Source organism: Phoca vitulina, unplaced genomic scaffold (genome assembly GCF_004348235.1).
Source record: "Phoca vitulina isolate PV1807 unplaced genomic scaffold, GSC_HSeal_1.0 scaffold76, whole genome shotgun sequence".
Lineage (NCBI taxonomy): Eukaryota > Metazoa > Chordata > Mammalia > Carnivora > Phocidae > Phoca > Phoca vitulina.
Genome location: NW_022589779.1, coordinates 5,914,275 through 5,940,920, shown reverse-complemented (window position 1 = coordinate 5,940,920; position 26,646 = coordinate 5,914,275). Strand labels below are relative to the sequence as shown.

The 26,646-nt window shown below is 38.6% G+C and overlaps 1 protein-coding gene and 1 pseudogene across 4 annotated transcripts in view; one reads left to right on the top strand and one right to left on the bottom strand.

Annotated features, from left to right (window-relative positions):
• The window catches only part of OSBPL8 (oxysterol binding protein like 8), a 158,016-nt gene extending 144,653 nt beyond the window's left edge, over nucleotides 1–13,363 (bottom strand). For all 4 annotated transcript variants that reach the window (XM_032393755.1, XM_032393756.1, XM_032393757.1 and 1 more), the window contains exon 1: nucleotides 12,960–13,363. The gene's annotated coding sequence lies outside the window, so the exon portion shown is untranslated. The remainder of the gene's footprint in view (nucleotides 1–12,959) is intronic.
• A 382-nt stretch (nucleotides 13,364–13,745) lies between these two features.
• Nucleotides 13,746–22,381, top strand: LOC116625291 (annotated as a pseudogene).
• The last annotated feature ends 4,265 nt before the right edge of the window (nucleotides 22,382–26,646 follow it).

Here is a 26,646-nt window from a genome sequence, read left to right as displayed (position 1 = left end):
TCATCTCTTAGACAAATAAGTTCTACTATATTAATTTAAAAATTGGTCCCATTTCCACTTCGGGCACAATTCATGGATAGGCCTGATCCATGACTTCTAGTTTTCCTGAAAAACAGATGCAGTAAAGCCAAAGCACATTTACTATAAACTAAAAGATTAAGAAATGAAACAATTTAGGAATAAAATCTGGTGGTCTACTATAACATGGATTGCAGAGGTAATATGGCATACTAAATAGAATATGAATATAAAATGAGTTAGGCCAAGGTTCAACTTCTTACTTGGCCCCTTAGTAGCTACATGACTGAGCATGCTATTTGAACATGGAGTCTGTACATGAGTAATACCACCAGTAAAATGGTAATAATACCATCTATTTCAGAGCTATTATAAGGATATTACATAGCATATTGTCTGATTGGAATTCTATCCCCTGACATTTTCAAAGAATCCTCATAAGAACCTAAAAGGCTATCTGCTCCAAGCTTTCCATTTTACTAAGACCCACAAGACTAAGTGGATTGCCAAGGTCACACAGTTACTTAGTAGGAAAGACAATACTTTTGGCAAGTTTCTTATTCTCCCAGTGCATCCGTTTACTAAATCAGTTGGTGTTTGTAATGTTATGTTGCCCAAGCCTGTGACAGAGGGTCTCAAAGAGGGTTTCTGAGACAGTAATGAATCAAGACCACTTAAGGGCAGTGCTTACAAATATGATACTGGCAATCAAATATTAATAATTTAGTCCTATATATTAAATGTCTCTCTTGGATTTTAAGTCTTTTTTCTTAAAGTTAGGTATTTTAAATTACAGCTAAAACTACCTGAATATGCATAAATTGTCAGTCTTCTTGAAAGGTTCTTTTCTAAGGAAAGTATGAACCTTGTCTTAAATCAAGATACTAGGAAAAAATAAATGTGTTTCTCATTTTTTAAGTATGGTAACCGCTTATAATAAACCAAAGAGTTATCTAGTTTCCTAAAAGTAAAATTAATGCCCATACTTAGCTAAGAGTTCTTTATCAAGGATCAAAGCTTAAAATGCAAGATCTAAAATTAATTCAAGACAATCTCAAAAAATTTTATTATTGACTTTCTTATTCAATCTCAAAAACAGTTTCTTCATATTTTGATACAGACTAAGAATGGCTTTCTATCTTGGACATGAAAGAAAAATGAGTATCTGAGTGCCTAACTCTGGCCTAGATGCTTCTGGGTTTTGAATTCTAGGTATAAATTACCACAACCAAAGTACTCATCATCTTTAATTTATCATGTAAGTAACCAAGACACATAATTACACTTCTGCATGCCAATTCAAAAAGGATCTAAGAGAACCAACACAGTTTTTAATACTTTAAGAATGACTACCAAAAATGCGAAACTATGGAGATAACTCTCATACTGAAATCCTGTTCCAAAAAGAAAACTGATCAATGTGACAATGAAAAAGTTCTTGAGAATTCTAAAAAAACATGTTTTCTGAATTTAATTGAAATCACAATTTGCCTCATAGCCACAAAATGTATCACTTATTAATTTCAACTTTTGAATTTGAAGAGGCTAATTACTACTACCATGAATTAAGATGAAGAAAGAAATGAAACCTTACTTGTTAAAATACTAAATATGTTAAATCATCGACCTTTTAAATGAATATTTTTCCTGAAGAATTTTTTGTCAATAATGACAAAGTATTTTTTTTTAATTCCTACATCGTAAATTCTTGGGAAAATGAAGATATAAAAACCATAATTTCCGAAACAACCAAACCTTTGGAAATAGTCAAATATTATCTATATAATGCTAAAGATCATACTTTAAAATTTCAGGAAGAATAAGAAAAAATACCAAAACTATAAACATAATCAAAATTATAAAGGATACTGTAATGAGCCAATCAAGAAGGAAATTAATCATGACAGCAGATATCTGAAAGGAATAATGTTAAGGATATGTGAAAAAGGTAAAGCAGGAGACCTAAGGTAAAGCAACTGCTACCTAATCTAATCTCTGAATTCTAAAAATAAAGAGTTTCACAGAAAATAAAAGAAGTTCACAAAAGAACCAGTAAATAGATACCCACCTCATTAGGGAATACTTACAACACTGACTTCCTCTATATTAGGCAAATAAAGAAACTGCACAAGAGCCGATTTATTTTCTAAGCTACTTTGAATTTCAATTAAGTATTTACTATGAAGGTCCTATAATATCTTATATAATCAGGCCAAATCTGGGGGTTTAACAAGCCTTCCGAATCACAACCCTTCTGACAGATTTCAACTGCAAAGTAATCAGCATTTCTTAAATCTGGATTGTAAAAACTTCTGATTGCAGTAGAATTATGACTCTAATCATAGACACACATTCCAGCAGTAGAAACCAGAGCTATAGAAGAAAGAATTACAAAGTCTCATGAGAGAAGACTTAAAAAGATTAATGGGGAAATGCAGCAATACCACAGAGGAGAGGGGAAAGAAACAGATGAATTTAAATTTATTTGCCCAGGATAATTTACAATCAATGTGGTACCTAAAGATTCAGGAAAGGAGAATGGGAAATAAAAAAGAGAACAGGTTAAAGAAATTTTATAAGAATGCTGGAAAATTTTTATGAATATAAAATGAAAGGAGGAGATGAAAACTAAGGCCTTCAATGAACTAGCTAGGCAATTTAAATCCAACACAAAGTATCAGAGATTATAAGGTAGAAGAGAAGGAAAATAGAGAAAAATATCAATAACTACTGAACCAAAGTAGCTATAACAATTAAGGCAGAGAAGTAAATAAAGGATAATACCTCACCCATCTGGACACAGTTAAGAAACTGAAAATAAGAAAAGATATCTCAATAACCAAAATATCACAAGAGCCATGTGATAAAGCTAACAGGCCATTCTCTGGAGCAAAGTCACTATTTTATGCACAATTCTAAATGGTCCTTTTCAGTTTCCAAGTAGCAAAGCAGAAATGGCAAGAGACTCATAATGACATGTGCAAATTGGGGTAGATGACAACAGAAAAGGAATCAGAAAAACTAAGAGGCAAACAAGAATTCAAAAAGAGTACAAGTTTTAGGACCACCTGACATAAAGACATAAACACCTATATAAATCAATAGCTAAGGAACACCACTGTATTTTAACTGTATCATGATCATAATTCCCCTGAATATGCCTACCTTTAAAAAAAAAAGCTCAAAAAAATTAAAAAATTAAAAAAAACAGTTCAATAGTTCTATATACCTTATGCTAGAAAAGGACTCTAATAAAAAATGGTGGACTAAATATAAAATTTCCCTCCAGTTACTCCAACTAACCCACTGAAATAAAAACAATTCATACAGGAAAAAAAAAAAAAACCCCATAAGAGCAAATAAATTTAAAACTGGAGATAGGGGTAGAATGTGTGTATGTGTATGTGTGTATATAGATAGACAGACAGATAGATATAACAAGCAGAGAAAACTACACCCTTGTTATACCTTATAAGAGATGCAAAAAGGTGGGAACCCATATGTCTGGCAGGACCCCAGAGAGGCATGATTGCAAACTAAATGATACAGCAAAGGGTGAAAATAATAGGGCCAAAAATAGAATTAAATATTACTTGACTGTATAAGGAACAACTACATTGCCCATCCCCCATCTCCATCTCCAAGCAGCACCTAAACAACTGACATTTACCCCAAGCCAAAAAGATACTTCTCTGCTTTTCTCTAAGATAAATGAATGACTATAAGACTAAAGTGGGGATGCTGGCAAAGTAATAAACCCTTTTCATCTGGCATTTAGAGGGCCCACAAGCTGGAAGCTAGCTCTTACCCTAAAACAATGTTTGCCAATAGAGAGGCCCTACTGTCTAGCCTCTTAAGTGCTGTGGCTAGAATTCCTACTTAAATGAAAAACTAATACGGAAAACAGTCCAAGGAACAGGGTGGTAGAGGGGAGACCCAGACCAGAAACCTAGTCCTTCTTTCTGAAACATGAATGGACAACCAGGAAACATCAGGCATATAAGGAAAACTAAGCATGAAAAGTAAGAATTACAAAAACAAACACAGAAAGTGACCAGAGTGGAAAACAGATAGTTGAGGAAACACAAGATACCTTTTTTTTAAAGATTTTATTTGTCAGAGAGAGAGAGAGAGCGCACGCACACACACACACAAGCAGGGGGAGCAGCAGGCAGAGGGAGAAACAGGCTTCCCACTGAGCAGGGAGCCTGATGCCAAGACTCAATCCCAGGACCCTGGGATCATGACCTGAGCCGAAGGCAGATGCTTAACGACTGAGCCACCCAGGCATCCCCACAAGGTATCTTTCAAAAATCTATTTTACATATTCTAAGACTAAAGACAGTATTACAACTAAAACAGATGATAGGAAGAAAAGAAAAAGAGAACAAGAATATTCATAGATTACCTGCCCCCAAAAAAATCAGCCAAAAAAAACTAGGGGGGGGAATTCCCCTGAACATACAGCAAAGAAAATCATAAGATATGAAAGTAAAAATGAGACAAAAAGGATCAATCCAAGAGAGAATATCTACTTACTGAAGAGCAAATAGGCAAAGTGAAGAAAGGTATCAAAGACATAATAGATGAGAAGTTCCTCGAGTTGGAAGAATCTCATTTAGACAATAAGGACAACTGAGTGCCTAGAACAAATAACCAAAACAAAATAAAAAACCTTTATTCAGACAGAATAAAGTACAGATCACCTGAGGGCGCCTGGGTGGCTCAGTTGTTTAAGCGACTGCCTTGGGCTCAGGTCTTGATCCTGGAGCCCCGGGATCAAGTCCCACATCGGGCTCCCTGCTCAGCAGGGAGTCTGCTTCTCCCTCTGACTCTCCCCCCTCTCATGCTCACTCTCCTATCATTATCTCTCTCAATAAATAAATAAAAATCTTACCAAAAAAAAAAAAAAAAAGGACAGATCACCTTAAAAAAAAAAAACCCACAGTGAATTAGATGACATATGGCTTCTAATCAGCATCCCTGGATGCTAGAAGACAACCAAGCAATGCTTTCTGAGTTCTAAAGGAAAATTACTTGCAACGTACAGTACTGTGCCCAGCCAAGCTATCAGTCAAATATTAGAACAGAATGAAGACAACTTGTCTTCATAGAATAATTCAGAAAGTTTGCCTCTCAAACACACTTTTTCAGGAAGTTACTCAAAAACGCCAGGAAAAAAGATCAAATAAATTTAGAAAACAAAGATCTAAAATAAAACGGATTCAATTCAAGAGTACAGCAAAAGGAGGTTCCCAGGAGAGACTTAAAAGTCCAAACTGAGGCAGAAGTAGAGGCAACTCCAGAAAAATAGGGAACACAATATAAAACGCAATATGCTGAAGAGTTGAGGGGGAGGGGAAACTATGATAAAGGCATACAAGAAAAAGGGTGGTCAGAAAGACCAAGAAAACAGGAAGTCACATCCAATTTTTTTTTTTAATTCAATGGCTAGATTTTGAGCAGTTGATAAAATAAGTAAAATAAAATCCACTAGACCTTGATGTTATTATAGACATGTTTCTTCAGGTGGCCCAAGGGCTGCTTAATATAATCTGTAGAAATCATAATCTGGGCATACTACCCGGCCCAGCAATAACTAATATTTACATAGTCATAATATTGAAACTATTTATTGTTTTTCATCCTTTAAAGACAATCTGTGGACATGACAGCCGGGATTACAGATGGGGGCGGGGGGAAAGGGTGCAATGTGTTTAGGCAATAAGTTTGGAAGGGAAAGAAAAAATTGAAAATTCAGATAATGTTTAAATTGATAAATTAAGAGGTGCAGATCAACATTCAATAGACTGTGTTTTATAAAAACAACAGAGCTTCCTTTGTTGCATATTCGCAAACAAACCTCCCCCATGAACTCCACCCATCTCCTAAGAGGAGAAAAAGTTTTTTAAATAAAGATAAGTGTCTTTCAGCTTAAAACAATTTATTTCAGGTTAACTCAATTTTTAAGGCAGTGGTTCTCTACCAGGGGCGATTCTGCCCCCCAAAGGACATTTAACAATGTCTGGAGACATTTTTGGTTGTATAATTAAGGGGAGATGCTACTGATACCTAATGGATAGAGGATCAGGATGCTGCTATACATACCACAATGCACAGGACAGCCACTCACAGCAAAGAATTATCCAACCCAAAATGTCAATAATGCCAAGTTGGAGAAATCCTGCTTTAAAGGAACTTTTCAGACTTTTATAGAAAAATGTTTAGTTTCTCACAGCTCCTCAATCTTATAATGGTATCTGGGCATAGTAGGAAAGTTTACATGGGTACAGGAAGTGTTTATGATTGATCTGAATGTAGATTCATGGACTGCCCTCTGTGTCCTCATGGGCTTCAGAGGTTTAGGAGAGTCATAATGGCACATTCTGATGAATATATTTGAACAATATCCAGTGGATCTATTAACTTGGCCCCACCTCAGCTCCTGTTGGTATGGATAGTCTTGGGAGCTCAACTACCCATTCTATGCAGCCCATGCTTACAGTAATTTTACACAATTAAAATTTCTCATTAAAATAACAATCTGTTGTGGGTACTCCTCTTTGGTGCACAATTTTCTTCTACATGGTAATTTAAAGTCTCTAGATCCTTCCACCCTCTAAGTGCCCCAAGTTCCTTGGATTGGAAAAAAGAAGTTAAATAAAGAACACCTGCTTTTCTGTCACCTCTACCCACAAGTGAAAACACATCATTTCCATTCACATTCCACTAGTAAAAATCAGTCACATACATGGCTCCACCTAGATGCAGAGAGGGATGACAAGGATAGAGGAGAGAATGACAGAAATGCATGCCTGGCTGAGCAACTATTTCCCAGTCTTAACTGCACTACAGCAAAAGGAAACACATTTTGGTGGGCATTGAGATGAACCTGCAGCTGCCCTCCCCCCCAACCATTACTGCACGGTCTCTCCCTTCACAATAGTAACCTAATAACAAGCTTGTTTGCTCCCACTCTGTTAATTTCTATTTCTTTCACTAGGATTTTGTGAGAACCTCTAGATCTTTTTCATACTACCTAACCACCACGGGAAACTCACAAGGTGCAGCTCTGGGCCTTACTCTGCCTCAGTACACCATCTTCTTCCACTACTGACATATCATGTCTGCATCAGACCAGGTACTGGGCAATAAGCTAATTAAGTGGCTGTACAGGTTGTGAACTTAAGCAGTCTGGCTCCAGAGCCTGTGTTATTCTGCCTCTTTAGATTTCTAAAATAACAGGCAGTAAGAAAGTCCTTCCAGAATCATTTATAAAGCATCCACATCTTGCAAAACAGTCTAGGAACTATTACAAATTCCCCACTATGATGCATAGCACTATTTTTCTTTACTTCTGGATTGCTGATTTTAAATATTATAGTCAAAACAATAGGCAAAATTATACAGTAAGCAAAGCTGCTCTCTAGTATCCCTCCACCCCACTCTGTACTTTAAAAATGTACCCGTGCAGGGGAACCTGGGTGGCTCAGTCGTTAAGCGTCTGCCTCCAGCTCAGATCATGATCCCAGGGTTCTGGGATTCCGCCCCACATCGGGCTCCCTGTCCACGGGAAGCCTGCTTCTCCCTCTCCCACTCCCCCTGCTTGTGTTCCCTCTCTCGCTGTGTCTCTTTCTGTCAAATAAAATCTAAAAAAAAAAAAAATGTACCTGCGCCCTCACGTCCAAGGCATTCCACCTCCTTACTCCTACTCTGTAATAATGTTAGAGTGGACTGCTCTCTCCCCAGATCTACCATACTCCCACCCCATCAAAACTTACATACCCAGACTGCATAATTTCCACAGGGGCCAGAGCCAAGAATTCTTTGTAAGAAACTATGTAATCTGATAAACTAGTCCTGCTAATATGTGGCACTTGGCAGCCAAAAACAAGTTACTTTAATGGTGGAAATTTCAACAGATTTCAATTACATAGATTTGTGACCCTCAAATATCACTATATAAAGCCTATCCACACCATGTCTATGCATCAGTCTTACTCTTAGAAAGTATGAATTCTAAAAATTTTAACAAGTCACCTTAAAATACCATATTTACTATGTTGTTATATTTCCGGTTTAGTTTGGAATTTCCTGGTGAGAAATTGGCAACTGAACGAACAATAAAGAATTTTTTGCTTTACTATAAATATTTTCAAGGTTTAAAAAATAAGATGTCAAATACATGTGAAATTAAAAAAAAAATCGAGGCTATATGGCATCTTATTACAAAGTGTATTTTCATCAAATCATAGCTGAAATAGACTCAGATCATGAAGGTCAAGACTTGTCACAAGGGGCAACTGCAAATAAACTATACAAGGCAGTATAATGTGGTGGGTAAAAGGACAGGCTCTTAAATCAAAGCGCAGGTTAAACTTCTAATTCAAATCCTTTTGGTAGGCTCAACCACCTGCTACTTAGCTTCCCGGTGACTTAGGTTTAGTCCAAATCCTGGCTCCACTATCTACCACTTAATCTCTCAGTGCCTGAGGTTTAATAAAGGAAAAAAAAAAATCTGATGCAGAGGGGGAGGTGTTCATTGTGAGGATTAAATGTGATAACATAGCAAATACTTCTAAAGTAGTAACTGGTACATAGTAATCAACACATAGTAGCTATTATTTTATTATTATTATTATTACCAACAATGCCTACTAAGACACCTTCAGGGGCTATAACAATATCCTTCTGAATCTATCATGTTAATAACCCTAAATCAAAAAGTTTCTCCTTTTTATCTGAAAAGAGTCTTCAAGCTCAAAACCATTTCATCTTTTTTTCAGGCTTTTGTGAATATGGAAGATGGTGGCTAAATGGCTTCTTTTTCATTTTAAGACTCAAGACTCTTTTTTAGTTTTTTTAATAATTCCCTTCCAAATATTATACACAAGATAGACTGCTCCATGGATTATAAACACTACAAAGAGTTCACAAAGAATAATGAAATTTTGAGATTCATAAAAGAACAGCTACCAGAGCAAAAATCTTAGATAAGAAATGATGCAGAAGTCTATTAGCCCGTTCAAAAAATATTGAATTCTAAAATAAAGCACAGCAGGTAGAGATCCTTCATGGTTTATAGTCACTCGAATCACTAAAAACATATAGAGGATACTTCTGGAAAATCCCGTTTCTTCACAACAATGAACAGATGGCATGATAGGCATGGGCAATTTCTTCAAAAACAAAATCTGTAGAGAAGAAATACCTAAAGGCTCAGATTTTCAGCCACACACATCCCTTACTTAAAGCTTTAAAAATCTGAGGCATCTAGCATTTTTTGTAGTAACATTAAAGTAAAAAAGTTAAGCTTCATTTCTATCAGAAAACATTATGCTTGAAAGAAAACTAAGCATCTACAATTTTGATACAAATTTAAAGGTAATTTAAAGGGTCAACTCAAAGGTCAAGTAGATATTAGAGTTCATGATAAATATACCAAAATATGTTTTTAATAATCTAAAAACAAAGATCTATTTCTTTTTGAAAGTGAGAGCAAGTGAGCATGGTGGGGAGGGGAAGAGGGAGAGAGAGAATCCCAAGTAGGTTCCATGCCCACTGGAGCCATTGGGCTTAATCTCACAACCCTGAGATCATGACCTGAGCCAAAATCAAGAGTCAGACGCTCAACGAAATGAGCCACCCGGCGCCCCTGACAAAGATCTATTTTAAACAATTTAACGTAACGTCCTCCTATGTGTTAGATCACCTCCATATACATTATGTAACTTTATTCTCCCAACAACCACATGGGATAAGGATTATTATCCTCCTTTTACAAATGAGGAAACTAAGGCCCAGTGATTTGCCTACACTTGCTTGTATAAGATTTAATCAGAAATCCAATTCAAATTTTCTGACCACCCTCCCCCCCTCCCCCGCCGGTTTGATGCTCTTGCTTTCACTATACCACTGTCACTTCCACAATTCAAGTACTCTAAATCTTAGTTCTTATAAAGTGTACCAATCTTCTCATCTGGGAGAGGCAACAGTTGTAAGGGGAGAAGAAAAATTATTCATAATGTCACCACCAAAGGGGAGAAAAAAAGTTATTCATAATGTCACCAAAAAAAACCTCACTGTGCTTATTAATCCCACATGATTACCCAGTCCAATGTAAATGCTTTGTTCATGCTGTCTACCCCCTTAAAACACCTGCTTATCTTCAGATACACAGCTTTAAGCAAAACCTAACTCAAGAATTACTTCCCCTAAAAGAGCTTCCCAATTGTGACCTGCTCCCTTCCTCCCAATCCAACATCCTTACCATCTCACTCCTTGTATCTATTTTGGACTACATTATCACACACTCCTCTTCGTTCTCCTGTCATATATATGGAACTGCATTTTTTTCATTCAGTAACTATTAAGCATTTGAAGAGTCAATGGTGAACAAAAAAGACAGGCCCTTGCTATCACAGATGACTCACGTCGTTTGCATCTCTTAAAAAGGTAAAAACAACTTAGAGTATAAGAGTATGATGTTCTACGACAAAGATTCCTCCCCTGCAAGGTCTCTGAAGAAAGCTTTCTCCCTTGCATACTTGATAACATTTTTCAGGGAGGAAAAATTCTTTCTAACATGTCTTTCAGGTGAGACCTTCAACTTCATGCCTTCAAAGAAATATGAGGAAGTGAGGAACCAAGGTAGAAAGAAGGACAGATCTAAAATCTTTCAAGGGTTTCCAACATACAAACGTGAAATCTACATCTACACATTAGTGCAGGCATCCCTTCCTGAGTCCCATCCACAAGAAAATGATACTTCGTTACAACTGCTCCAATCAAGCATCTCCACTAATCTCCTTGCACCAGGCAACTTCACTAATGCAGTACCCAGAGACTTTTCAATTCAAGTTGTATTTATGGATTACATGTATATCATATTCGTAAAAATAAGGAAGGACCTATGTCCTTCTACTTTTGAATCTCCTGATACTCCAAGATCATTGCTATAAATGTGTTCATCTTTGGATATTACAAATATTCAAATATAACACTTCCGGTACTGCTATTAGCATAAGACTTTTCCACAAAATCAGAAAACTACATCTAAGTATCAATTCCTTATTCTGTCACTCATGCTCCAAGTAACCTGCTCTTGAAGGATTATTTATAAACCAAAACAAGTTTAAATGTACTAAGAGTACTCACTAAAGAAATTCTGCAATTTGTCTTTTAACAAGACAGATCCTTTTGTAATCAAGATTTGGTAAAATCATAATTTTATCATTTTTTTCTTAAATCAAAACTAAAACATAACTTCATTACACAGAATTGTATATTTATCCCCACAGCATAAGGGTTTTCAATTAAAAAATGAACCAAGAAACTAGATCTTGCCAAATTTATAAGTGCCATAAATGTGCTGCTGTAAGAAACATATTTGATTGACTCTAAAATGTAATAATACTCTAACTGAAAAAGGACAGCAGCACCTTTTCCAGATCACAGATACCATATTAATATTCAACAAGAAAGAAATAAACCATGACCCTTTTTAAAAACCAATTCTAAGCAGCTGTGTACAATGTATTGTGGCTCAAACGGTTCACGTGGAATTTGACCGCAACAACCTAATCTCCATAATTAAAGACCTAAAAGGTAGTTCTTATGTTTCATCTATTCCCTTTCCCAGTACTTTGAACAGGTATATTGTAGTCATTCCATACATAGTTGCTATCAAAAAAGGGGTATAAATACTTGAAATTAGCTGTACTTTCTATAAAGGACAAACTGCATACCCTTACTCTCCCTTTCCCAAACTGTTTTATAAAACTAGCATGATCTTAATTTCACTGTAAAACGCGTTTCTAGCAAGCATAAAAATTTACCATAGTCTCTCAACATGATCAACTGTAGACAACACCTGATGGAATGGAGAATATCTAACAAGCAATTCACCCACGTCCCTCTACAATCCTTGCTTTCCTTGGAATCCTAAGGGAGGCAAAAACTTAAATGATTATCTGAAAAGACCTAAAATGGCACTAATCTGAGGCTAAGTTTCAGGAGAAGTTAATTAAAACTAATAACCCTACTATAGTATTCTCATACTAATTATAAGTCACTCAAGTCCTCTAGCATTAGGAAGGCAAAAACTTAATTATAATTATTTAACGCAAATATGCTTATACCATCATCAGATAAGTTTTCCCATCTGTTTGAGGAGCCCAAGTTATCTATCATTTCAGACAGTATTTAGATAAAATGAAATTAGGCAAGTTCCCTAACGCAGATGTCTCTCATAAAGACGAGGGTTAAATGACTTTTGTGAATGGAAAATCTGCATATACTGTTGCTTCACTCAGTTGGTCTTGAGTGGGTGGCTCAATGAACCAGAAGCGTGCTCCATGTGAAGCTCCTTAGAACCTGATTTCACTCTTGAGAAAGGGCTTAGAAACAAACATTACATTCAAAAGTACAGCAAAGGCTTCGTCTTCCTCCTACAAGTCGGCCACAGGAACTGAGTTTAGAGGAACGACACCGTGTCACTCGGCTCTGCAAGGGCGGGTGCGGTCTGCGGTGCGCGGTACAGCCTCCTCCGGGGCTGTCATAGGAAAACCGGAGCCTCGCCTTAACCGCGCCAAGTGACAAAGCACCAGCTCTCCCCCGCGCGGGGGCTTCCGGCAAGACCCCGCGGTCCGCCCAAACTTCGCGAGGAGGCACTCAGGGCGGTCAGAATGCTCTTACCACCCCCGCCCCGACGCGGCTTTGTAAGGTTTGCACACGCACGTACTGTGGGCCCCAAAACACTCCACCCCCGCCGGCCTTTGGAATCCCCCACTCCACAAGGGGACAAAGGACCCAAACAGGAACTCTCCGGTGCGGGGAGCCCCCGCCGGCCCGAGCTCAGAACGTGGGGATAAGGGGGTGCAGTCGCCCGGAGGGGTGCAGACCCGTCGCCCCCCCGACTCAGGAACCGGCGTGACACTCACCGGTGCGGAACCCCCGGAGAGGCGGGGAGCAGGGGGCCGATTCCTCCGGGGCTCTGCACGCGCCCGGGCGGACCCCAACTTCTCTCGGCTGCTGTCGCCGGCGGCAGCTAGGGCGCGAGCCCAGACCGAGGGCGCTGGCTCGCCGCCGCGAAGGCGCTGCCGGCTCTGCACGCGAGGGGGGCGGGAACTCCGGGCCCGCGGTCCTCCCGCCAGGGCGGGCTCCACCTCCCCCCTCTTCTGCCCGATACTGGCTGCGGCTACTGCCGCGGTAAAAACTATCGCTGCAGCGGCGGCTCGGGCTACCGCTCCCACGACCGCCCGGCCCGGAGCGCGTCGCGGCCTAATGTTGTCATCGGCCGCGTCGCCGCCTCTCTGAGCACCTAGAGCCGCCAAGATCCTTCACATCCGAGCTCCCTCCCCCTCCAGGCCCCGCCCCCCCAGCTCGCGGGCTCCAGCCAACCCCCCTTTCCCGTCACATGACCGCGCGCGGAGGCGGTCGCGGAGACGCCTCCCCTGCGGGTCAGGCGTGAGTCGCGCGGGAGCAACTGTCAACACCTTGTTCTACCAGAGACTTACCGCCGCAGAATTGCCTCCGCACACCCGAAGGCGGCTTCGGGATGCGAGCCCACCGCCGCCCGCTCCACGCCTGTGACCTGCTGAGGCGAGGCCTTCTGGACCGGTCTTACAGGGCCCTGCCTAATCTGAGGAGACTGCACAATGCAGCTCCCTGGTCAGGACTTAGGACCCCACGCCCACTCGGAGGCTCGGAGGCCCGGAGGCGCGAGCATGACACCCGCCTCCTCAGCCCTGGCTGTGGCTAAAGTTTTAGCCAAACAAAGGAAAAAAGAAGGCATCGTGGTGTCTGGCTTAAAAAGCAGTAACGAATTGTTCCGATTTCTAGTAGCACGTTAATTGTGAATTTAATTTACTGTTTTCCTCATTAGAGGTTTTTATTTTTGAAGAAAGGATGGTGCGTTTCAATCACGCTGGGATGAAAATAGCCTAGCAAACTTATTTTTGTTCCTAGTCAGTTTCAGCATCCTTCGTGCCGGTTTTACAGTCATTAAGTCTTACAATGTGTTAGGTTGGTGGCAGTTTAAACAGATACACAGGATTTTGGCAATTTGTTCCATTTTTTAAAATAAAGACTAATCCTTTTTTTTTTTTTTTTCCCAAGTACCTTAACTTTTGGACATACCTTTTGCCTTCCTTTTAAAAGGAACTCTGTCCCCCAACCCCCAACCCTGGTGAGGAGAAGAAAAGAATATGCTGGTCACCAGAGGAAAAGCAACAATACAGAAATGAGGGAGGTAGAAAAGCAGAAAGATCATAATCAAACCCTGCTAACAATGAAAGCACATGAGAACGTTTTCTCAGTTTGTAAGTCATTTTTCCTTCTAGCCCAGAACTAAGGGTTTTGCTTAAGCAAGTCTATGCCCTCATTACATTTTCTTAATATGACATCAAAAAGCTTTCTGATCAGCTGGTTACTTTGAAATGAATAAGCAATAGAGTTTGGCTTATGTAATCATTAAGATCAATGTATTTTATGGGCACACTAAGAAATCATGGATTTTAAGACTCACCATTATTTCGTGTTACTCAAGAGAGAAAAACACTGCCAATTAAACTATGCCATGCCACTGATATTTTTAGGACACATCTTGAATTCAGAGATGTTAAAATGTGAAAAACAATGAGTCTTGGAATCTGTGGATTGGTAATGAGCTGGTGTTCCAATGAGGAAAAGATTCTACAGGTTCTGTTCTGAAGTCTGAGATATTGTAGTTCAAATAAATATGAGAGACGTTTATTATTCTGTGAATGACACTATTTCAGCAAAGCTAGTAACTTCGGAGTTTGTCAACAGATTGAAACCTGTCACCTATTTTCTAGAACAGTATTTTTTTATACTGACTCAAAAATTAATTTTTTAATGAAATAAGCTAAAATGGAATAGAATATAAAGATCAGAGTACGTACCTAGTGTGGACAAGAAATTGCTTTGTGAAATTTTTGTTTCATTTGTGGGAAAGGGTAAGAGTGTGTCCTATGTTGTGATTTAAACTGTTTCTTATTGTGAGTTGCAATCAAATAGATTTGAAAAAGAATGTTCTTAGAGCACAAATAACAGGCAAAATATACGCTCTGAGCTCTCTTTCTCTGTTGCTTTTCCTTTACTTTGGGAACTAAAACTAAAGATTAGAAAGAGAAGGCAAATTGCCTTGACAATCCTCTCCTGCCTCAGCCCAAATTTCTTACATTGGCTGTTGAAAATAAATGGTCTTTTATTGGAATAGAAAGCACTGTTCTAGAAGCAAGGTGGCCTAGGTTATAGACCTTGCTAATTAGACTTTGACTAGATGAATTACTCCCTGCATTTCAAGTTCTGATAAAAGTAGGAAGTTGGACTATATGCTGTTTAACCAGTGTCATTCAACCTTTTTTTTCAGTGATGATATTCACATTTGAAATAACCATTGTACACTCAGGATTGTGCAAATTCTTGTCAGACTAGTTGTAACTCCTATCAACCACACTCAAAAAAAAAAAAAAATCAATGCAAGTTCATGAAAGTAAAGATATGGGACAACAAATGTAAGTGTATCTTTTGTAATTGTCTGTATTTTAACTGTTGCTAATAATAATTGCTTGCCATAAATGATGATTTTGACATACCTCACAATTGATTGCAACAAAATGATGTATCAATATATTCAAATTCAGAAATACATACTTTTCAGATCTTTTCAAATCTAATATTCTATGAGTCCAGGAAATGGTCATTCAATCTAGCATTTGTGATGTAATCACAACATAAACAAATTGTAATATGTAATCCTGCACTGTAATTGAGAAATATCCTGTAACTCCCATTTGCTATGTTGAGATACCCTACAAGTTTTCTACTCTTAAAATGATTTTAAGAATAACATTTTTAAACAAAACTTTTTATTAAAACTATCCACTTTTATTATAACTATCCAATTTTAACTCCAATGAGAATTAATCTCTTATTGCCTAGTGTTTAATTAATTATACATTTCTGAGAATGAGAAGTTCTTTTTCCAAATCAGTTAAAGCACTGACAGGCATGATAATTTTTCCCACAGAATATGTATCAACCCTGACCTAGAATGAGAGAGATTGGCTTGAGGTTGTTTTTGTTTTACCTTTAGCCTTTCCATTTAGACACTTATGTTGCCAAAAATTGCTGATGAGGATTTTAGGTTAAAATCCTCATTTTCTCAGAGAAGATTAAGAGCAACCTTAAACATGAATAAGGTATTCAACACAATAAGACTGTGGTAGATTATATTATTACTCTTGGCCATGTAACTTGCTCTAACCAGTGGTTTATAAACAGATGTAATACATGCTAACTGCTTTAAATTTGAGTGCAACATTCAGGTCAATCTCTTAGTCTTATGCTGCCTGCCATAAAAAAGGCATGTTGCAAATAGGCTATCAGAATGAGAAAATACATGGAGCAGACCTGCAACTGACCTTTACCCTGGAGCAATACAGCAGCAGCTGACCTGCAGCTACTAACATGAAACAAGAGTAAATCATAAATATGTATTGTCCTAAATCACAGAGATTTTGAAATTATTATGTAATATAATCTCACAAATCAGCTTAAGTGAATGTAAACCAACAGATTAGTGGTTCAAAGGCTAAATGCACTGTAGAACAATAATATTCTTCTATTTAGTAAAATAAAATAATAGACACCTTCAAAATAGTCACCTAGATATTTGGTAAGCACCCAACTAAAAATTTCTATTAAAAAGTAGTCTATTTATAAGATCTGTAGATTTGTTTGCAAGATATTTATATATCGATGCGGGGCTCGATCCCAGGACCCTGAGATCATGACTTGAGCTGAAACCAAGAGTTGGGTGCTTAACCGACTGAGCCACCCAGGTGCCCCGAGCAGTTCATATTTTAAACAATAACAAGCACAGAAGAAAATGAGACCGCATTAGTGAGAAACAGTGAATATAGATAGCAAAAACATATTCAGAAGGACTTCAGATACTGAAATTACACACAGACTGTAAAATAACTATATAAAATATAAATAAAGGGCAACCTTGAAAATATGTACAGAGAACAAGAAAGTACAAAGAATAAAGATATTTTTTAAATAGAATTTAAAGAATAAAAAATATAAATTATTAAAATTTAAAACTCAGTGGACATGTTTAATAGTCTATTTGACATAGCAGAAGTACAATTTAGTGAACTGGGAGAAAGAGATGAAATTGCCCAAATGCAATAGAAAAAAGAAAAATAAATGAAAAATATAAAGAGACTTTAAGTGACATCGAAGACATTCTGAGAAAGTATAAAATAAATCAGTACTCCAAAAGAATAGGAAAGAGAAAATGTGGCAGAAGCAGTATTTGATAAGATAATGGTTGAAAACTTTCCAGAACTAATGAAAGACTCTAACCCACAGACTTAGGAAATCCCCAGCAAGTTAAAGAATAATAGATCTACACTTATATACATTATAGTAAAATTACAAAACACCAAAAACAAAAAAAGAAAACCTTAAAAGTAGAAGAGAAAAAAAATAGATTATCCTCAAAATATCTGGTAATTGGCTTTCCTCAGTAACAAACAATAGAATCAGGAGACAGTGGAATAATGTCTTCAGTGGCCTAAAAGAAAATGATGATTAGCCTAGAATTCAATGCCCATTGAAGAGATCTTTTAAGAATGAGGCCAAAATGAAGGCATTTTCAGGCAAGCAAAAGCAGAGTTTGCTGCTAATACTGATTCTCACTAATAGAAAGTCTAAAGAAATTTCTTTCTTCAGAAAAAAAATGAAATGATCCCAAATAAAAGGTCTGAAAGTTAAGACTAAAGGAAGAGCATTGAAAGTGCTAAATATTGGGCGCCTGGGTGGCTCAGTCGTTGGGCATCTGCCTTCGGCTCAGGTCATGATCCCAGGGTCCTGGGATCGAGTCCCACATCGGGCTCCCTGCTTGGCAGGAAGCTTGCTTCTCCCTCTCCCACTCCCCCTGCTTGTGTTCCTGCTCTCGCTGTCTCTCTCTCTGTCAAATAAATAAATAAAAAAATAAAAAAATAAAAAATAAAAAAATAAAGAAAGTGCTAAATATTTGCATGAATCTAAAAACCACTGACTATGCAAAACAGAATTGTTAAAATTATTTAATATTTTTAAAAGAAAAAATAGCAATCACTCATATTCCTAACATCAGAATAAGTCCAATCAGATTCTCACTTTATACCTACTATTAAACAGACCTCATCAGACTAAGTATTCTATCCATTTGTATTATCATTTCCATCTGGTATATGCCCTTAAAAGCAAAAATACTAAACATTTCCATTTATTTTTTTCCTCTTTTCTGATCCATTTAGGCAAAACTGTATTAATGTTTTATTGGTATTCTCTTTTTAAATAACTCTACTGGTATAGCATTTTAAATGTTTTTCTTCATGACATTTTTATTTCAAATTTGCATAATGTACCAGTGAAGATGATTTATTAATAATCAGACTAAGAAATTAACACATATTTAGGAGATCATGATTTAGAGTAATAGAAAGTAGAATTATATACTATTTTTCACATAACTATGAAGCATTAATGAGTCCCACCATAGAAGTCTAAAAATGAAAGTTCATCATAACAAATTATATAATTATGTATTCACAGGTTAAGAACAATTAACTCTTACTGAAAAGCTCTGCCTACTCTTTCCACCCACATTGCCTATTCAAAATTAGGTGCATGCTATGACTTTTAATACCATCTCTGGAAATAGTTAGAAATCTATGCTCAGGCTGTAAAGATTGACTCCTGAGTTTTAATTCAGCTCAGAGGGCATCCTGAACTCGAAATAAATTTTTATAAAGGGAGAAGAAGAACCCATCTCTTTCTGGTATCTACCTAGACTACACATTCCCAGTTGTAAATATGTTTTTCATTTCAATTTCAAGAGAGTGTATAAAAAGCTGTTTATCACAATTACGTAAACATGAAAAGCATAGAACACATAATTCCTTAAATTTCCGAAGTTGTAGTAACTACGATGCAAAGAAATTATACCTTATTTTTTTTTTTTTAAAGATTTTTTATTTATTTATTTGAGAGAGAGAGAATGAGAGAGAGCAAGCACATGAGAGGGGGGAGGGTCAGAGGGAGAAGCAGACTCCCTGCCAAGCAGGGAGCCCAATGCGGGACTCGATCCAGGGACTCCAGGATCATGACCTGAGCCGAAGGCAGTTGCCTAACCAACTGAGCCACCCAGGCGCCCGCCTTACTTTTTTTTTAACCAAAGCTTTACCCTTTCTTTTCCTCAGCCATATGAGATTATTCAAAACATATTTACTTCTATAATACTTTCCTGAGAAAACCAAATCTATAATTTCACTGCATAATGTCTAAATGACTTTCATTACTTTATATTTTTTAACATATAAGAGATTATATATTACTAGTATAGATTATTCCAGTTAGCTTTGTCCAACCTGTATTTATATGTCTATAAACTTTCTGACAGTTCACAAGTAATTCAATTCATATAAGCCAGACTGTACATTAATTCTTTCAATTTAATAAGTTATCAGTTTTTACTGGGTCCAAGGCCCATCCTGTTTACAAAAAAATTATTAAGTAGCTGTAGGTTACTCCACCTCTTTTCTGAAATGAATGGGAAGCTAGCAAGAGGCCTTGCCCTATAAACTAACAGTTTTTCAAAACTGCCATTTGTACTCTTCTCTGCTGGCAAAGAAGGTGCCATACCGACAACATTATCAAATAGCAGCATCTACCCATCCCTCCCAACAAGGACAGGTGCTGCCTGGATTACTTTTGTCAAATCTCCTAGGTATTTATTATCTTTCTTATTTCTCCAGAACACTGGTGCCCAGAAGTGACAAGGTGAAGAAAGAAGGCACCTACCCCTATATTCCAGTAATGTCTGTCCAAAGCATTCTTGTCAGGTTCATCCCTCTGTTCTAGGCCCTGTTGCTATTTTCCCCTAGTTGTTTTCAGTCAGTTCCTATGGGAGCCTAACTTGCTGGTATTATACACACAGACAGCTGAGACCAGATTCCCAATCCCATTCCCCCACTGGTTTCCTTTAACACTTAATCCCTATAAAGCACTCCTGGAATGGACTAGAGTTGGGATACATCTATTTTTTATTTTCTTTTTAAATATCAGCTCCTTTCCAGAGATGACCAAACACTTTGCCCCTTGTGGTACCACATTGTGTTGATTATTTTGACTAACTTTCTTTTGTTGTCAGCCAATAGTCTTGGACCTAACATCGTTTGCCTCCCAGCCCCCCTTCCTGAAATTATTAGAAAAGCAGTACACCATATGAATACAATGATCTAAACTAGGAACAGGGAAAATTCTAGAAGAAAATGAACTTTATGCAATAAATAAAGGCAAGGGGAAAAATGGGGCACTATTACATATTAAAATAGACTCATCAACATTAAAATGGTGTCCACGGATTATAGTACCTACTGCCAAGCTACAACCCACTCAAGGATATGCACAGACCACCCAGGCATATGGGCAGCAAAGTTATGGAACCTATGGACAGCCCACTGATGTCAACTATACCCAGACTCAGATAACTGCGACTTATGGGCAGACCGCCTAGGCAACTTCTTATGGAACAGCCTCCCGCTGGTTACACCACTCCAACTGCCCCCCAGGCATACAGTCTGCCTATTCAGGGGTATGGCACTGGTGCTTATGATACCACTGCTATGGTCACTACAGGCCTCCTATGCAGCTCAGTCTGCATATGGCACTCAGTCTGCTTACCCAGCCTATGGGCAGCAGCTGGCAGCCACTGAACCTGCAAAACCGCAGGATGGTAACAAATCTGCTGAGACTAGTCAACCTCAGTCTAGCACAGGAGGTTACAACCAGCACAGCCTAGGATGTGGACAGAGTAACTATAGTTATCCCCAGATACCTGGGAGCTACCCCTGGGAGCTGACCCCAGCCAGTCAGGGTACCACCATCTTATCTCCCTACCAGCTGTTCCTCTGCACAGCCAACTAGTTATGATCAGAGCAGTTACTCTCAGCAGAACACCTATGGACAGCCCAGCAGCTATGGACAGCAAGTAGCTATGGTCAACAAAGCAGCTATGGGTAGCAGCTGCCCACTAGTTATCCCTCCCAAACTGGATCCTACAGCCAGGCTCCAAGTCAGTATAGCCAACAGAGCAGCAGCTACGGGCAGCAGAGTTCATTCCAACAGGACCACCCCAGGAGCATGAGTGTTTATGGGCAGGAGTCTGGAGGATTTTCCAGACCAGGAGAGAATGGGAACATGGGTGGGCCTGATAACCGGGGCAGGGAAAGAGGGGGATTTGATCGTGGAGGCATGAGCAGAGGTGGGCAGGGAGGAGGACATAGTGGAATGGGTGCTGGAGAGCGAGGTGGCTTCAATAAACCTGGTGGACCCATGGTCGAAGGACCAGATCTTGATCTAGGCCCACCTGTAGATCCAGATGAAGACTCTGACAACAGTGCAATTTATGTGCAAGGCTTAAATGACAGTGTGATCCTAGATGATCTGGCAGACTTCATTAAGCAGTGTGGGATTGTTAAGATCAACAAGAGAACTGGACAACCCATGATCCATATCTACTTGGACAAGGAAACAAGAAAGCCCAAAGGTGATGCTATGGTGTCCTATGAAGACCCACCAACTGCCAAGGTTGCCATGGAGTGGTTTGATGGGAAAGAATTTCAATGGAGCAAACTTAAGGTTTCTCTTGCTAGGAAGAAGCCTCCGATGTACAGCATGCAGGGTGGTATGCCTCCCTGAAAGGGCAGAGGGATGCCACAGCCACTCCGTGGAGGTCCAGGGGGCCCAGGAGGTCCTGGGGGTCCCAATGGGTCACATGGGAAGCCATGGAGGAGACAGAGGTGGCTTTCCCCCAAGAGGGCCCTGGGGTTCCCATCTGGAGGAGGAAACGTCCAGCACTGAGCTAGAGACTGGCAGTGCCCCAATCAAGGGTGTGGAAACCAGAACTTCGCCCAGAGAATAGAATGCAACCAGTGCAACGTCTCGAAGCCTGAAGGCTTCCTTCCAACCACCCTTTCCACCCCCGGGTGGTGACCGTGGCAGAGGTGGCCCTGGTGGCATGCGGGGAGGAAGAGGCAGCCTCATGGACTGCAGTAGTCCCAATGGGATGTTCAGAAGTGGTCATGGTGGAGAAAGAGGTGGCTTCCGTGGTGGCTGGGGCATGGACTGAGGTTGCTTTAGTGGAGGAAGATGGGGCGGCCCTGGTGGGCCCCTTGGACCTTTGATGGAACAGACAGGAGGAAGAAGAGGTGGGCATGGAGGACCTGGAAAAATGGTTAAAGGTGAGCACTGTCAGGAACGCAGAGACTGTCCCTACTAGACGCAGAGACCCCGTACAGCTTCACTGACTACCAGATTTATTTTTAAACCAGAAAATGTTTTAAATTTATAATTTCATATTTATAAGGTTGGCCACAACATGGTGATTATACCTTGTCTGTACTTTAGTATTTTTCACCATTTGTGAAGAAACATTAAAACAAGTTAAACGGTAGTGTGCTGAACTTTTTTTTCCTTCTTTTAAAGATGGTTGTTTTGGTTGTTTAAACTAAGACTAAACAGGGGTGCCTGGGTGGCTCAGTCAGTTAAGCATCTGCCTTCAGCTCAGGTCATGATCCCAGGATGCTGGGATGGAGTGCTGCATTGGGCTCCCTGCTCAGTGGGGAGTCCGCTTCTCCCTCTGCCTCTGCTCCCCCCCTGCCATGCTCTCTCTCTCTCCCAAATAAATAAATAAAATCTTTAAAAAATTAAATTAAATTAAAAATAAACTAAGACTAAACAATGGGAACCCCTTGTGAACATGCTCAGTATCACTGTGGAAAACCAAGAGGGCCTCTAACTGTAACAATGTTCATGGTTGTGATGTTTTATTTTTTTAAATAAAATTACAAATGTTCTTTTTTTTTTTTAAAGATTTTATTTATTTATTTGACAGAGAGAGACATAGAGAGAGAGGGAACACAAGCAGGGGGAGTGGGAGAGGGAGAAGCAGGCTTCCCGCTGAGCAGGGAGCCTGATGCAGGGCTCGATCCCAGGACCCTGGGATCATGACCTGAGCCAAAGGCAGACGCTTAACAACTGAGCCACCCAGGCACCCCAAAATTACAAATGTTTATTAAAAAAAGTAGACTCATCAGATATATCAACCAAATACAATGTATGGACCTCTTTTAGATCCTGTTTCAAATCATTTTTATAAAAAGACATTAATGAGATAATCAGGGAAATACTACTACTGGTTGGATATTAAATGATATCAAGGAATTATTAATCATCTTAGGCATGATAATTATATGTGATTATGTTTTTTTAAAATGTCTCATTTCTTAAGGACACATACTGGATAATCAGGCCCCTACTTTAGGGGGAGAAAAACCTACCTTCAAATTATGTCACTTTTCTTTTCTCTATCTGTAGGTCAAATCCATGGGAATGTACTCTACAATTACTACTTGTTATTTTCTTTTTTTTTTTTAAGATTTTATTTATTTATTTGAGAGAGAGAGAGCACAAGACGGGGGAGGGTCAGAGGGAGAAGCAGACTCCCTGCTGAGCAGGGAGCCCAATGTGGGACTCGATCCCAGGACTCCAGGATTATGACCTGAGCCAAAGGCAGTTGTTTAACCAACTGAGCCACCCAGGCGCCCTACTACTTGTTATTTTCTACCCTTAAGATAGTAATCATTTCCTCTTTATCATGTCTATTTTTTTTAAAGATCTTATTTATTTAAGAGGGAAAGAGAGAAAAATCATGAGCAGGGAGAGGGAGAAGCAAGCTCCCTGCCAAGCAGGGAGCCCTGTGCGGGGCTCAATCTTAGGACCCCAAGATCACAACCTGAGGTGAACACTTAACCAGCTGAGCCACCCAGGTGTCCCATGTCCATGATTATTTTTTGGTAAAAGTATTTAAATCAATAGCAACTCATGCTATCTGTTATTTGCTCCAAACCTCTATTAAACCACTGTGAAAGGCCAAATATCATATGACCTATGGTAAATAAATCTGATTAAGCACATTAACATGTTCAAATTTATATAAAGCATTCTGCAAATACAGATTACTCTAGAGATGCTAAGAAGCAGATGTACTGATCTCCTTGGCATTCACATGATTCAGCTACAAATAGAATTTGAACAGATTCCAAATGCACAACTGTCAAATTCATAAAAAGTAGCAAAAAAAGTCAAGTGAAACAGTTCAGGCTTTGCCTTGATTAGCACTGTTTTCTGGAAAAAAGAATAGTTGAAAGTATTCTGTTAATGTTTTTATTTCTTCAGTGCTAATATTTGACAAGAACTAAGTACTTTCATTTTATGCAAAGATGTTCCCATTAGGTTAGTGGGTGATAATCCAGAAACTGTTATGAGTTAGTATTACTATTAAATTGAAAGAAAATCTTAAAATCAATTTAATCAAAGGGGCGCCTGAGTGGCTCAGTCAGTTAAGCAGCTGACTCTTGATTTCAGCTCAGGTCATGATCTCAGGGTCCTGGGATCAAGCCCCACATTGGGCTCAGTGCTCAGAGGGGAGTCTGCTTGAGGATTCTCTCTCTCTCCCTCTGCCCCTCTCTCAAACACACACTCTTTCACTCTTTAAAATAAATAAGTCTTGGGATGCCTGGGTGGCTCTGTTGGTTAAGCATCTGCCTTTGGCTCAGGTCATGATCCCAAGGTCCCAGGATCAAGTCCCACATCAGGCTCCTTCCTCAATGGGGATCCTCTTCTCCCTTGCCTGCTGCTTCCCCTGCTTGTGCGCTCTCTCTCTCTCTGACAAATAAAATCTTTAAAAATAAATTAATAAGTCTTTTTAAAAAATCAATTTAATCAATATTACAAAGTTCATCAATATAAATTTGACTCACTGAAGTAGTATAGTGTAGTGGGGTTGAGCTCCAACTCTAACATCAGATATATAATGCTAGCCTTGTCATTTACTAGCTGTGAGACCTCTTTCCTCATCTGTAAAGTGGAGTTAAAAAAATTTTTTTTTATTTTACAGTGTTGTGATAAGAAAGAACTTAAGAAACATAAGCTGTTATGGTTACTCTCTTTGGGGAATATTACATTATACACAATATTACTGTATTTTCACTTTACTCAGTTGTAAAAAAATTACACACACGCTATACTCTACCAACTTTCCATTGATCCCAAAACTTTGTGGCGACTGGCCTAATTCTGAGAATTATAGAAGATACATAGGTGGGCATAACCCCAGGCCATGGAAGCAGATTTATTTAAGAATCTCTACAATTCAAATATCAGGTCTCACATGTGATGTGAGAATGAAAGCCATTTCTTCGGCAACCAGGAGATAGACTCAATTTGAGAGTTGTACTTGCCCCAAATAAGACTTCAAACAGACATTCGAGTGTTGCAATACACGAAGTCAACACTCTAAGCCAGTCCTCTCTTGCCAAACTTATTTCTTAAGTACAATGAATCATAGTAAAACAAAATTTATCTCTAAGCACAATGCAGTAATGCACACATTTCCTCATTCTTCTGCCCTTGCGCTGTCACTTAGCGATCCAGAACACCTTGTTTATAATAGTCAATAGATATAAAAATGGCCTTTTGAAATCTTTGAGAAATATTAGTTGTAAAGATTTGCTGGATTCAAGTTAAACATTTTGGGCTAGAATAAATATAGGTAATGTAGTATACTTTGTATAGCATCTTTCATGTTCTTCGATTAATGCTCAATTATTGATGCTTAGACTGATACTGAAATAATGATATGGCAGTCTCATCCCTACTTTATAAACTCATGACTAGGAAGTAATTTGCATGGCATTACTTTGATACCATGCATATGCCTAGTTCCTCTTCAAACATAAACCTCATGTTTTAACACTTGTTTTAAAACCCTTGTACGTGTCAATAATTTCAATAAGAATTGCAAAATAATTTTAATACCATCATTCATTCTATATTCTGACATTTTTTTTCCAGTAAAATAGAGCTTGCCTTTATACCTAGAACTATTTGGTTACCTTAAAATATGGTTCATACAGGAAAGGAAAAATAAATTCCTTACTTTTAGTTAGTAATTTTCTGAATATTGATAATTTGGAGACTAGTGGGGAAATCTGATTTTGGGTTTTAGATAAGATGAAAATTCATTTACTTGGAAAGGTAGAGGTTGTTAATTTTAAAAAAGTAAATAGGTTGTAAAACTGCATACCGGGTATGAAACTATTTTGGTTAAAAATATATACATTTAGGGGCACCTGGGTGGCTCAGTCAGTTAAGCGGCTGCCTTCAGCTCAGGTCATGATCCCAGAGTCCTGGGATCGAGCCCCGCATCAGGCTCCCTGCTCAGTGGGAAGCCTGCTTCTCCCTCTGCCTGCCACTTCCCCTGCTTGTGCTCTCTGTCAAATAAATATTTAAAAAAAAATATATATATATATATATATACATTTATATGCATATATAGGGATAAATAAAGGTATGGAAAGATATACAATAAGCTGTTAACAATGGTAATAGATGGGAAATATGGTTCTTTTATTATTCTATTTTACTTATATATGGTTTCCAACTTTCTACCATACATGTACTACTTTCAAAGTAACAGAATTT